Source organism: Toxotes jaculatrix, chromosome 13 (assembly GCF_017976425.1).
Source record: "Toxotes jaculatrix isolate fToxJac2 chromosome 13, fToxJac2.pri, whole genome shotgun sequence".
Taxonomy (NCBI): domain Eukaryota; kingdom Metazoa; phylum Chordata; class Actinopteri; family Toxotidae; genus Toxotes; species Toxotes jaculatrix.
The window spans coordinates 12,192,384-12,205,457 of record NC_054406.1 but is presented as its reverse complement, the minus strand read 5'-3'; the positions used below and the strand labels follow the sequence as shown (position 1 = coordinate 12,205,457).

Here is a 13,074-nt window from a genome sequence, read left to right as displayed (position 1 = left end):
CCCAGTCAAAGTTAAATATCTATCCAGGCTCCATGTTCACTCCATCTCTCCCTCAGCCTGACGGATCAATGAAAGTAGGTTGGAGAGTTCAAGGAGGGGGGGGGGGGGGGGGGGGGGTCTGTATTGGATGAAGGGGGGAAGGTGGGAGCTGTTCGGGAATCAATGGGCAAAATAAATATTTCACACTCACCACTGACCCATTGTTGCCTTTTGATAGCCTCTCTGAATTCAGCTCTTTCAAGATGTCTGAGATAAGTCTCACACCCTTTGTCTTCCTGAAAAAAACACTCTGGAATGGATGAGAGGAAGCAGGACAAGTCGTAAACCAACACAGTTTAGGTTGCCAATCCTTACATTTTCAGGCACCATCAAAGGCTCGATTCCATGTGTGGTTTTTGCAGTGTGTCCTAATGACACCACAGAAAATGTCACGATTATTATTGGCCAAGTAGTAAGCCAGATAATGTGAAGTTGGCTTGGGGTTTTCTAAAGCGTAAGTGTGTGTGGGTGGGGGGGGAAAAAAAAGAAGAAAGTGCCAGTGGTTACTTTCAATTATGTCCTTATTCATTTTTAATGGTGTTTATTGGAGCTAAAGGTCAGTGGTGGTGTGTTTATGTTCGTTTCCTCACGCTGAGGGAGGCTGCTGGCGTCCTGCTGGTTAAGTCTGTGCTGTCTCTTTAAAAATGTACGGCGTTCCACCACAGGAAGCGGTGACCCCCTTGGCGTTAACCTATTGAGCGGTAAATATCAGGTAACACGGCCAATGGAATTCCACATCTCACGATCTTCCTCTTCCTTCGCAACCTTCCACAGCGACCCTTGAGAGTAAACACAACAGTATCTGCTTTATTTAATGAAAGGAATTCATCCGATAAAGATCATTGAAAATTTGGAGCACTGTATCGATTTCCTGTACATGAATTTTAGCCCTAGGTGTAATGGATATATCATACTGCATTTCCAGATCAGCTGTGACAGAGCTCGTTTCAACAGGGAGATTGATTAACCAAGACAGGAAGTGGTTTGAAAAGGCCATGTGCAGGGGTGTGTGAAAGGAATTTATCTTAATATATCAGCATTTAGGAAGATGAATAAATCCTGGATTTTCACTGTGATCAAATTCCAAGGTACCTGTATTTCATGCCTGATTTCATACAGCTAGGACATGAAAGCACTGTCATCGGTTTATGCAAAAATACAAGACCGGCTGTTCAAGTAAAGCACCACAGGACACCTTTGAACTGAAAATTAACTATCACACTCTCAACTGCAGGTGATGGTATTAAATATTGCACTGACTGAAGTTAGGGAATACAAAGCTTTCATTGAAAAAAAAACAGCCATCAAAAGGCAGCACAAAAAAAAGTAAGAGCACAAAAAAAGTAGGATAACGCACAGTTATTTGTGACCGTTTTACACTGTATTCAGTCTCAAGCAGTTTCTGTTCAATATGGATATCATCATATTCCTGAACATCAGTATCAACTATTAAAGCCTGAAACTGTAAATATATAAATAAAGCATGGGCCTGTAACTGCATGAGATATCATTTTACATTTACTTAGAAACAACTATCACTAGTAAGTTTTCCTGTTCCACTCTTCAATGTTTTTAATGTTTTTTCAGGTTAAAAAGCAAAAACTAATAATGTCAGCTCAGCAACTGGTCTGTTTGACCCGTCAGGTACAGCAAGGTGCCTGTAGATTTCTCAAAGTAGGAAAGAGCCATCAATCATTTAACGTATAACTAACTTAGCATTATGGCTTGCTCAGTTAACAAACCTGTTAAATGTTGCATGTTACAAATAAAATCTTCGCTGAGGAGCCTAACCCTTCTTCTAAGTGTACTAAAAAGGGAATCTCCTGTTGGTTCACAATAGTATTCAAAAGTTTTCATTCACTAAAAACTGAGCTGATGTGGATGTGAGCTCTCAAACACATTATTAAAGCAGACAGGACAGCAGTCGCTAAAAAGCAGCAGTTAAAAGAGGACGGCATGACGAGAAGGAGCTCTGATGCATTTGCATGCAGAAACATCCAGCACTCTACAAGTCAAACACAAACTCGCTTTTAATACCACAGGGGTATTTATAACTTTAAAGGCTGGTACAAGTTGAGAATGCATCTACCTAGTCAGTGTGTCTGTGTGGTTGCGTGTTGTTGTATGAGGAAATCAGACCATATGCACATTTTGTGCTCAGTGTTGCAAAACATTCTGCCCCACTTTCCCTTTTTTATTCTGCTAACCTGTGGAGTTCAGGGGTGGTCAGATACATGTATAAATGTATGAAATTGGTTTGTGTGTGTGTCTTGATCGAGATCTTTTGTGTGGATTTATGAGTGCGAGTGGATCAACACACCTGTAAGTTTCTTTGTGAGCGTTTACGTTGCCGGCAATCATGTCTGCACCTGTGTGACTGTTTGCGTGTACATATGCAATACATAATGTGTGTGCATGCATGTGTGTGCCTGAAAGAGAGAGAGAGGTTCAAGGACAGACAAAATCCACTCTGTACTAATGAGCTGTGCTGCTCTCTCTGTTTTGTCTCTCAGGCACTCCTGCTTGCAAACCACTAAAAGGTTTGAATTAAAATTTTAAACAGAGCTGTGCTGTGCTGCCTGCATCTCAGGACATTTATATATAAAATGCACTTCACATAACCCAAAGCACTGTGAGTCATATAGTTTTTGTGCTGTCTGTCAAGGTGAAAAACTCCTGCCGTGTCCTTACAGCTGTTCAGGATGCTCAGATACTTAGTGGTCAACTAATTTCATGTTCAAAACGCAAAACTATAAAGTTTAGTTCAGTGACGGACTGGTCCTGGATGTGGACTGCGTGTCTGTGTTGTGCAACAGATTTAATATTCAGGGACCATACTGTCAACCAACCTGTTTGTAGTAGTCCTTTAGATGTTCTGTTTAATATCACACAAGATAATGGTGTGTTTCGAGCAGCTGCAGTGCTGCATGTGATAAAGAGCCACACTCTGGTAAATTTGTTCTTTTAAATGAAGGGCTTAATGTTCACTGTACGTATACTGTAGGCTATGTTTAGTGAGAACAGCATCATAAAGAAATGGCCTGGTGTTTAACGATGTAATAGTACCAGTCAGAAACCAAAAAAGGGTGCCATTTGAAAACGTCCATCTTCATATTATATGAAGAAACTGCTCTGTCATTTTCAATATGCACATCATGCTACCAATTTGCATGTAAATGCGGTGCTGCGGCTACAAAACAAAGATAAATCTTTTGACAAATGTCACACTATAAATGTATCATAATGCAGCACAAAGCATGTTATGACTATTCATGAAAGTAATTTCCTTGCCATGTCTTTCTGCGCTCTGAAACGGTACAAACCTCGGCTTCTGCCAGCATAATTAGAGTATGGGACTTCCTCGTGCCAAACGCTTAGCCACATCTTCACCAATTATAGCAGTTCCTACTTTGTGTGCCCAAGGGTTTCTGAGGCCCTTTGAAAAGGAAAACCCCTTTTGTTACAGGAGAGATTGAGGGAGAGTACGAGGGAAGCGGGTCAGAAAGAAACGGAGGGAGAGGGAGATAGATTTGACATGGAGTGAGAGAAACATGATTGGAAGTGCCAGCGTAAGAGTGTCCGCATGCAAACTGAACATGCACAACTCTGCTTCTGCATCTGTGCATGTATGGGCATGTTCATTTACCCATCTGAACAATTGTTTGTCTGAGTCTGAGCCCGAGTAGCACAGCTGTTCAAAGAGGACACCAACTGGCAGTGGGATTTGTGATTCGAGAGGAGAGAAGCCGTTCGCCTACTGTTCACTGTCTCTGAAAAGAAAAACAAGTCTTCGAAACCAAGTCAAATTTACCCACGGGCCAAAATTTTGGAAAAGGAAAAGATAGAATGGAATTAACACAGAATCTATACATCTTTTACATGACATCAACTGAGATGCCAAAACAAACAACTGCACCTGTACTCACATTTACATGTGCTTTGCCATGAAACTGTAGGAAGAGAACATTTCATGTGTATGTTATATAAGTATATATAACAATACCAACTGGAAATCAGTTGTGATTATTGCCATATCACTATAAAATACTGAATCACGACAATTAACATACATATATATAGACTCACATACGTACATACCCATGCAAGACAGAATTTCCATTTTATTTTGGTATTTACGTCAATTCATATTACGGTTATGTCTTTAGAAATTATGTTGATACGGCCTGAAGCTAAAAAGAGTCATTTATCCTGACTTATCAAACTGGATTCCATTTGCAGTCACAGGCTAAAAAGAGAGGTATTCAATGACTGCACCAACAGGGAATGAAAATAGCATGGAGCTCAGTATCAACCTCAAGGAGGCTTAACGCTTCCGCATTCTGATGCCCCGATAAAACGAAAGAGGATCGTGTGGGAGGAAAGAGAGACAGAAAAGAGTGACACAGAGGAAAAGGAATTTAATCAAGTAAGGAGGTGGAAAGAGTCTTTGAGCTTTTCTCTGCCTGGATCTATTGTTTGTAACACAAAACGCTTTGATCAGTTTTAAAGATAGAAGCAATTCAGTGTACTGAACGGGATGGACAGGCCTTTAGTCAGTATAGTTGAGGTAAATAACGCCATTGTGAGAACAACTGAATAGTAGCAGAAACATGTAGTACTGCAGTACTGTAGTACACGTTGTTGTAAATACAATTAACTGTAACATTTTGAAATTTAAGTATTTAAAGTTTTTAAAATTTCTTTTCTCAAGTTAAACCAGTATTTGTGTCAAGCTGTGACAGTTTGATGCTTGTCCTCCTGTGTAAATTGCTAGCTTGTCAATGTGTGTTTATGTGTGTGCTGTGCGTAATGTTTGAATTATCCTATGGGCTAAACTACCGTGGAAATCGTGTTATATCATCACTGTACATGCATACAAGACAGAAGGGAGGGGCGAGAGAAGGAAGACAAGGAGCAGCAATGGAAAGCACTCTGTAATGATCTCAAGAGTCTTTCTCTCTTTCCATTTCCTCTGTCTCACTCACTAACTTTGTCCTCTCTTCTCTCTTCTCTCTCTCTCTCTCTCTCTCTCTTCCTCTGTGTCTCTGTGAAGGGGAGTTGATGTTTCAGATATTAGTGAGCTGTGTCAGACAGTTAAACTGCCCTTTATCGATCCTCTAAGCTTCACTCTTTCCAAGCAGCCGTTATGGTTTTAATGGCTTGTAATGGAGCCGGGTTCTCTTTGATGTCCAATTGCTCAGCGAGTCCGCCCTTGTTTCTGGTATTTATACAAAGTATCCTCCTAATTCTGGCCTCAGAGAAACCAGTTTCCGACACAAATTTTTGGGTCGATGAGGTACCCAGTCCTGTGACTCTAAAATGCCCATTTGTTGGGGGAAAAAAAAAAATCAGAGGAAATGGAGGTGAGGGGGGCAAAAGTAGACATTTGAGGTTTTGTAAAAAGTCGCTGGCAACATGGTGCCAGTCATGATATGACAAGATATTAACATCTACATAATCTAGAAAGAACTAGTTTACTTGAAGGATGAAATATCACTTCACAGCTTATTAGTTAACTGCGCCTCACAACTTCTTCCCACAGCTAATCTGTCGATGTCAATGTCAATCTGTGTCAACAAAAAGGAATTATTAAAATTACTGTCTATTGTTACTCTCAAAGCCAGTGGTTCCCAACAAGACAGGACTCCACCATTTGGTCACAAGTTAAGTCAGGTTTGCAAGATAATGAACCTAAAAAAACATATAGCTTAAACACAAAGCTATGTTTATTTTCTAAAACTTTCCTGTAATCCCTCCCTGTTTCTCCTTGTGAACTTACTTGTGAAGTAGTTTTACTTCTTGGAGAGCACTCATCTAAGTCATACATTTATGAGATAGGTTTCACTTTTGTTTCTCTCCTCATTGCACCGAAGCATATGATTTCTTCTCACATCTGCAAAGTTATTTGGTATCTAAAGCGAGGTGTATCTATGATCAGAGTGGAGCCCCCTTCATTTGCACTTGTGATGTGGAATTAATTGTATCCCTGACTTCCCGGAGCTGATATGTGCAGTCTTTTTCAATCATTAAATCCTGCCTCCTGCTATTCCTTAAATTATACTTGTCTGTTTTACCTCATCCTTTCCTCCTTGGCTCATTTTTTTTCCTCTACAGCGTGCCTCCAACTAATTTCTTTTTCCTGCTCCCTTCCATAGTTTTTTTCTTGTGATTTCTTTTCAACTCTTCCTCAATGCATTAATAGCTGCCTAGTAGCATGAGTCAAATTACAAATTAAGACGATGTATTTTGACCTTCAAAAATAAAGCCAGGTCGAAGTCTACATGCATCTGTGTTGGATTTATTAAAGTAAATTAATTTTAGATAGAGGCTAATAACAAATTCAATTTATCACAGGCCTTTTCTAGTTCAAAGCTTTATTTTTATCTAGAAACTAAAAGTTGTGTACACCAAGCTAGCTCTTCAAAGTCCTATGGACTCTATGACCTAAATAAGCTTTATCAAAGCCTGAAAGCCCCATAAGAGAAATTTGAGAAAGTAGAAGAGAACTAGGATTTGGGGGCACAAAAAAAAAAAACCCATATCTTATAGTCTTCACAAGATAGGTATGTATGATAAAGTCCCCGTGTGAAACATCAAAAACAAGCTCGAACTACTAATGTGTCTAGTTTGTTTATTGTTGCTGGTGGTTGGCAGGTCCTGCACCATCATTAGTGCTGTGAGTATGACACACTGATTTTCTTTTGACTCGCCCTCCTTCAGAAAACTACAGGGGGAATGATAGCACTCCAATCCAAGGGTGGAATTGAGCATGTATTCATCTTGTATTCCTTCTGAACGTGTCACATAGGCCTTGGTGTCAAAGATGTGTCGGTGGAAGGAAAAAAAAAATAAAAGGAAGAACGAGAAACTGTTTCCATTTGTTGTTCCTACTTCCTTGGGAAGAACAGAAATAGCAAGATGTTCTGTCAAAGCTCTTGTTCCTATCGAGTGCCTCTGAACTAGCATGTTTATTCAATATGTGACACCAACAGTAGAAACCCGTTAACGTGCTGCATTCAACAAATGTTGCTAATTAGCTAATTACTGTGTTTCCTGTCAAATGGCGTGCATTCGGCACTTCGAATAGGTACAACAGCATGTGCGCGCTCAGCTTTACAGTACATGCTGGTGCATTCTACAAGTGCAGGCAGCATTCATGACCAAAAAATTCTGATTAATGCACAATATAGCGTATAATTAATATTCTCATCTGCTTCTTTTTTTTGCCTTCAGTGAAAGAAGAGAGAGGAACTGTGGCACACTCAATGAGAAAACATTGGAATTAAGAGGAAGTCTTTCCATTTTTACATCTGTGCAGCAGGCTCATTTGTCTTAGAATTAGCTTTGCTTTAAATGTCAACAGTCGCCTTGTTTAACTTCATCAGCAGCCTGTCCCAGAAATCTGGAGTGTAATTTACAACCCGTAGAAGGGATGTTGAGTTGTCCTCCCACTCCCTTTCCAAATGGTACACGACGGAACCAAGTCTCTGGCCGTTAAAAAGCAACAGTGACATCAAGTGTTTCACCAGACTTGGACTGGTTAAGACAGACTTAAGGACACCATTTCCTTTTTCCTCTGGGTCTTGCCTACAGGCTTTGAGACAGTATGAGAGTCGGACCTAATCGCCTCTCTTAAGCATCTTTTCCCCTACAGCCGGGTCCTGAGTCGCACTCATGGAGAAAGAGACTCATACACAGAGAGAGAGGTCAGAAATTAATCCACAATACTGGACCTTGTACTTAGTAAATACACATATAAACACTTAAACCAAATATATATATAAATGGTTTTGGGTGAGTCATTAAACCTTTAGAGGACAGTTTTTCTGACCTTTAGTTGCCAAGTGGGCCAAACTAGCACACACTTACACTCGCAGCACAAAGAAATGAACCTGAACTTTACTCATAATGTTGATTTATGATGATCTATTGTGATGATCGCACTGTCCCTGCCCTTGCACTCCGAGATTTTTGCCTAAACTTTGGAAGTCATGAAATATTGATACGGTACACAGGAGGATTTGACGTAAGTGAGGCAGAATACTGCAGTGCTAGGCATCACATGTTTTATTGAAGCATCCAGTGTAGCACTCAGGGAGAGTGAGCGAAAGAAAATGGGGAAAAAGACGACCCCAAAGATTTGGCGGAGGCTTCAAAAAAGAGAGAGAGAGAAAAAAAAAGAGAGAGAGTGCTGCACTGGAAGGAGGCAGGGATGCAACTTCCCTGTCCCTAAATTGCCTGGTCTAATGAAGCACTGACGATCAATACAGCAAGTGGCGAAGAAAAATGGGCTTCATATACAAGTAAATATTAGCTCTATCTCCAGCTTTTGACCATAATACCTTGAAAAGGTGCATCCACTTTTTCCTCCTCCTAAATATTGACTCCATTATTCAGTGTCCCTAAAAGATGAATGAATCAGAGGGTTGGTGCTAAATGTTTTGCAAGCTATACACTGAGGCACAGGATACATTTTAGACAAATATCTAAACGGTGACACTAATGCAACTGAACAGAAGTGCCAGATTTCTAGTTTGCATTTCCCAAAGAAACTTTACAATGTTTCTTCATGGATCAATTACATCTTTGAAAGTCATACTCCTCCCTACAAACCCAAAAGGCAGTGTAAATCTACGTCTACAAATGGTCAGATTCGTAGCAAAAACGCTCCCTTGTCGTCTTCTTCTTCTCTTCCAAATTACAAGAGGCAAAATGATCGGCAAGCATAATTTTTCATTACACACTCGACGTGGCTGAAAATGAACAGTGCCACCACTGATAGGCCTAATTGGAGAGTGAGAAGGGGCCAGCAACTGACGGGTGGGTGGGCTGGGGCTACTTCCTGGCACTCAATGAGCCATTTACAGAAAATAGACGACGCTGCCGTGGACAGGAAAAAGGAACTCTCGCTAGTTAAGAAAACAGGGTAAAGAGAGTATGGCATGTGGACTGGTTACAGACACCTGTGCCAGCGAGTATTTAAAAAGCTCGCCAAATGCTTTGTGGAATTATGTAACATCATGGTGAGGAGAACACAAGATTAATCACACACCAAGATGGCTGCCAAGACAATGGCTTCAACATTCATTGTCTTGCGGAAATAAAAACACAGCAATCAGTGGCATTTGTCACTGATGGCAGCTCACAAACACAGCTGCGTCTTGCCCGGTTTCTTTGAATTTCAATTTTGTGCTATTACAGCCTGTGTCTTCTCCTGTCTGCCTATTCCTCCATCGTTCCCTCAATCCGCTCCTCGCCATCTGTCCATTGGCCCTGGCAGCGTTCTCATCCACCATTTTAATTTGCCTGGGCAGTCATTTTAGCACATGTACAGTACTGCATTACAAAACGATGTGACTGTAAGCACAGAGCCAAGTGGAGCTGCTCAGTGAGGGAGGTGGACGAACGAAACCACCGCGACAGCATCACAAGACACGAGTCAGAAAGTGTGACAGCAGATCAATCCTTACGTACAGTACATAAAGAGCTTAACAATGTGCTGCTGGCAAACTGATCACTGCGGCCTGCCATCTGTGCACATGGGTGGGTGTGTGTGTCTGTGTGTGCAGGCTTCTCTTACTGTATTCATGAGGTCCAAAAACTCACTACACTGGACCAAAATGCTGGATCCCATATGTTTAAGCGGCTGTTTGATGGTTCAGACTTGGTTTTAGGGTTCAGGTTAGAATTAGGTTTAGGCTGTGGTTGGGCATATAGTTGAGATGGTTAAGGTTAAGGTAAGAGGGCACAGGGATAATGAAACAAGTGGGTGTGTGAGTGTGCGAGGTCAGTGTATGTTACTGTGTGTGAAATCACTTGTACTGTGTCAGACTGATACTGGCCTTTTAAACAGCTGGTAAATATTGTCTGTCTGATCTGATGCAGCTTTTTAAATAACTATTTATTTTATAATTTATTGATTTTACTCTGGCTAAGGAGTCTACTAACCTGAATTCAAATCACAATTAATATATTTCAGTAACACAACTGTGATACAGAAGCTGCAAAGTAATTTATTTTAAAGTGAATCTCAAATGTGGTTTGAAGTTATATTTGCATGAATTAATTTGTTCATAATAGATAAAATGTAATATTTTGAAGGAAGGTAGGCTTGCTACAATTCTTGAGTATGTGTCTCTTGTAATTACTGATTTATATTGGAGTTTAGTTTCAGAATTATATTAGCTTTATATTGCTCAGATCACAATTTGTCAGCCATTATTCTGAGGTGAAAGAATATAGAAACGTTTGCTTTTTGGTTTTACTTCTTCACTGTTTAACCTCTTTGACAGTGCAAACAGACAAGTTAATAAGGTCGCTGAAAAGCAGAAAACACTTTCGGCTGTGTCTGCCGGTGACATGACCCTCACCTTACCGGACGCAGCCTTTTCTTCTTACTCTATTTTCTCATTATTGGTATTTCCAGCATTTCTTTTTAGACCTTATTCCACCTGCAAGCAACAAAAAATATATTGACTATTGACTTTTAGTACAAAAACACTGACACTGATACCACCCTTCTAAAACCCGCTCTGCTTTAAGTATGAGTATGTGCATTCAAGTGTGTGCATGCAGCGTAATGAACGGGTATGCAGTGGGAGTTCATTTTTGTTGAGCCTTTCAAAGCTGACTTCATTAGGCATCAACACTGATTGAAAGCTATTTTTATGGGTGTATGATTAAGCTTTTTCCAGGAGTGGTTGTTCTCTCAGCTATCTCGACTGTAGATAGTATCTGCCAGCTCCCTGTTTTGATGTGGAAATGATGAGCTTGTTAAGCCTGGCCCATAAAATCACCATGGAAAATTCTGTATTTCCTTCCACACCAACTGAAGTCTTGCATATGGGATGCCTGGGCTGGGTAATAAATATGCAGGGTGTCAGAATTCACAGTTTTAAAAACAGATTTCCCGCTGATGTGGCACATTAAATGTTATGGGGTGGAGGATTCAAAACTTCCAGTCATCTCTCCTTCCCTGTATACCTTCCTCTTTAGCACAGGGAGGCTCCTTCTTTTCTTACATCTTTCTTTCAGCCCCATCTCTTCTTCACTTCTTTCCTTCCTTCAGACAAAAGCATCACTCTATCTGGGAGCAATGGCTAACTACCTGTCATCACAGCTGTTGTCATAGCAGAGAGCTGTCTGTCACAAAAACACTTAAGCATACAACCACTTTCGCATGTACACATTCTCACACACACACACACACGCACAACAACTAAACAAGAAGTTGCCACCTCACTGTGCACTTATTTTCCACAGAACAACCAAAAAGCTATCTGGTATGTTGTTTACATTCACTGACGTGTCTTGCTGCAGACTTCCAGCAAACATCATGGCTGCTTGGTGACTCATCCTCCGAGGAGTATGTACATAGCTCAGGTCTGCAAAGACATCTTTTCTTTTTTTCGTTGTTGTTTTACTTCCCCCCATTTAAATTTTGTGTTTCCCACAACAGAGATACAGTACAGAACACTCCAAAAGCCATCCAGACCACTGTCTAGTGTCTAGTCATTGGAGGCCTGAGGCTGCACTTTCCATCATTATCAGATCTACATAGTCCTTTATATATAATTGTACATGCAATGTATAATCATGTCAAATATCAAATATCGTCATTAATGTGACATTATTGAATCCCAGTGTTCTGTGAAAAGAGATATACCCACGTCCTTTTCCCACTGGAATTTAATTTTTTTCAGTGCCAGCAATGAAAGAGGGGGATAAAAGCTAATATAGTTTTGAAACTGCGCCCCAAGTACAATTCCCTTTACAATGCATTTCCTCAATATGGTTTCCAGTTCCATGTATTGCAAAAACTTCAATCTTTAAGAACAAAATTTAGTTTGAGTTCATCAAAAGGTAAAATGTCCCCATTCAGGCCTGTAAAGGCATCCTGCATCTCAGAACTGTAACCTCTGTGCTCTTGCCAGTTTGCCCTTACAGCTACACATCTGTAGCCTAAAGAAAGCAATTTAGCTGCTTGTGGCAACAGCAGTCACAGTCTCCCTTGGCATTTAATTGAAGACTGTGTGTTCTAAGGCATATCCTTTAAATACAAGTACATTCTAGGTGGGTTTTTTTGCCTTACGCCTTTATATTTTTACCTCTGCCACTTGCTGTCTGGTGTTCAGGAAACATGACAATGCATATATGGGATCAGATCAGCATGAATTTGTTGGTGTTGGTCTATGTGTTGATAGCAAAAAGAGCCTGGCTGGTAACGTGCTTTGATGAACATGCTGTACCAGGTTCTGCAAAGCAGAAGATTGTTACTGCTTCTCGCAGGTAATCACTGCCAAACAAGCTAATAAACTGAGAGGAGAGCACACACAAACTACACAGACAAAACACTTAAGAGGACTTAAAATTCAACTATGACTTCAACCTCTCTTTCTAAACTGACATCATTACCAGCGAAAGGAAGTGAACACAGAAACAAAAAATTACTGATCCTTTCATTCCCTCATCCTGCCGATCTTTTCACTCTCGAGTGACCCTGACAAGACAGCGAGCAAAAAGGAACATGAAAAGCAGCAGATTCACAGTAATTGCAAGCGGAAGAAATATGCCATGTAATGTGACATTCAGTTGAAAATGCAGCCTCTTGAATTATGCTATCTCTTCCAAGCACAAGCTTCGCTCCTTTCTTATCTGTGCCTGATAACCTTTGTAGGATTTGCAGCAAATGAAATGTATTCTTTGGAAGGAGGCATTTCCCCTCTTTGGTACTGTGGTACAGTACACAGTCATAGAAACTGTAGGCAATAACTCAGGGGATAAGACATTTGCCAGAAGCAAGAATGAGTGGTGTTTGATGCAGTGAGCAACCACAAAGCTCTATGTTAATGGTAACAAATGCCATTTAGCGAGCGAGAGTGTAATTGAATCTATTACAGTCTATTACATGACTGTTTAGTAGGTAATTAACATCGACTGACCTGCATAGTAACACTTATATTAGCTCATACCAATGACAAAACATCGCAAAAACATATTTTCAGCCATGAGTGATTCAGGTTTTCTAATAGTAAC

At 40.5% G+C, this 13,074-nt stretch overlaps 1 protein-coding gene across 1 annotated transcript in view; it reads right to left on the bottom strand.

Annotated features, from left to right (window-relative positions):
- Window positions 1–13,074, bottom strand: part of gabbr2 (gamma-aminobutyric acid (GABA) B receptor, 2) — a 161,047-nt gene that overhangs the window by 102,757 nt on the left and 45,216 nt on the right. The window lies entirely within an intron of this gene.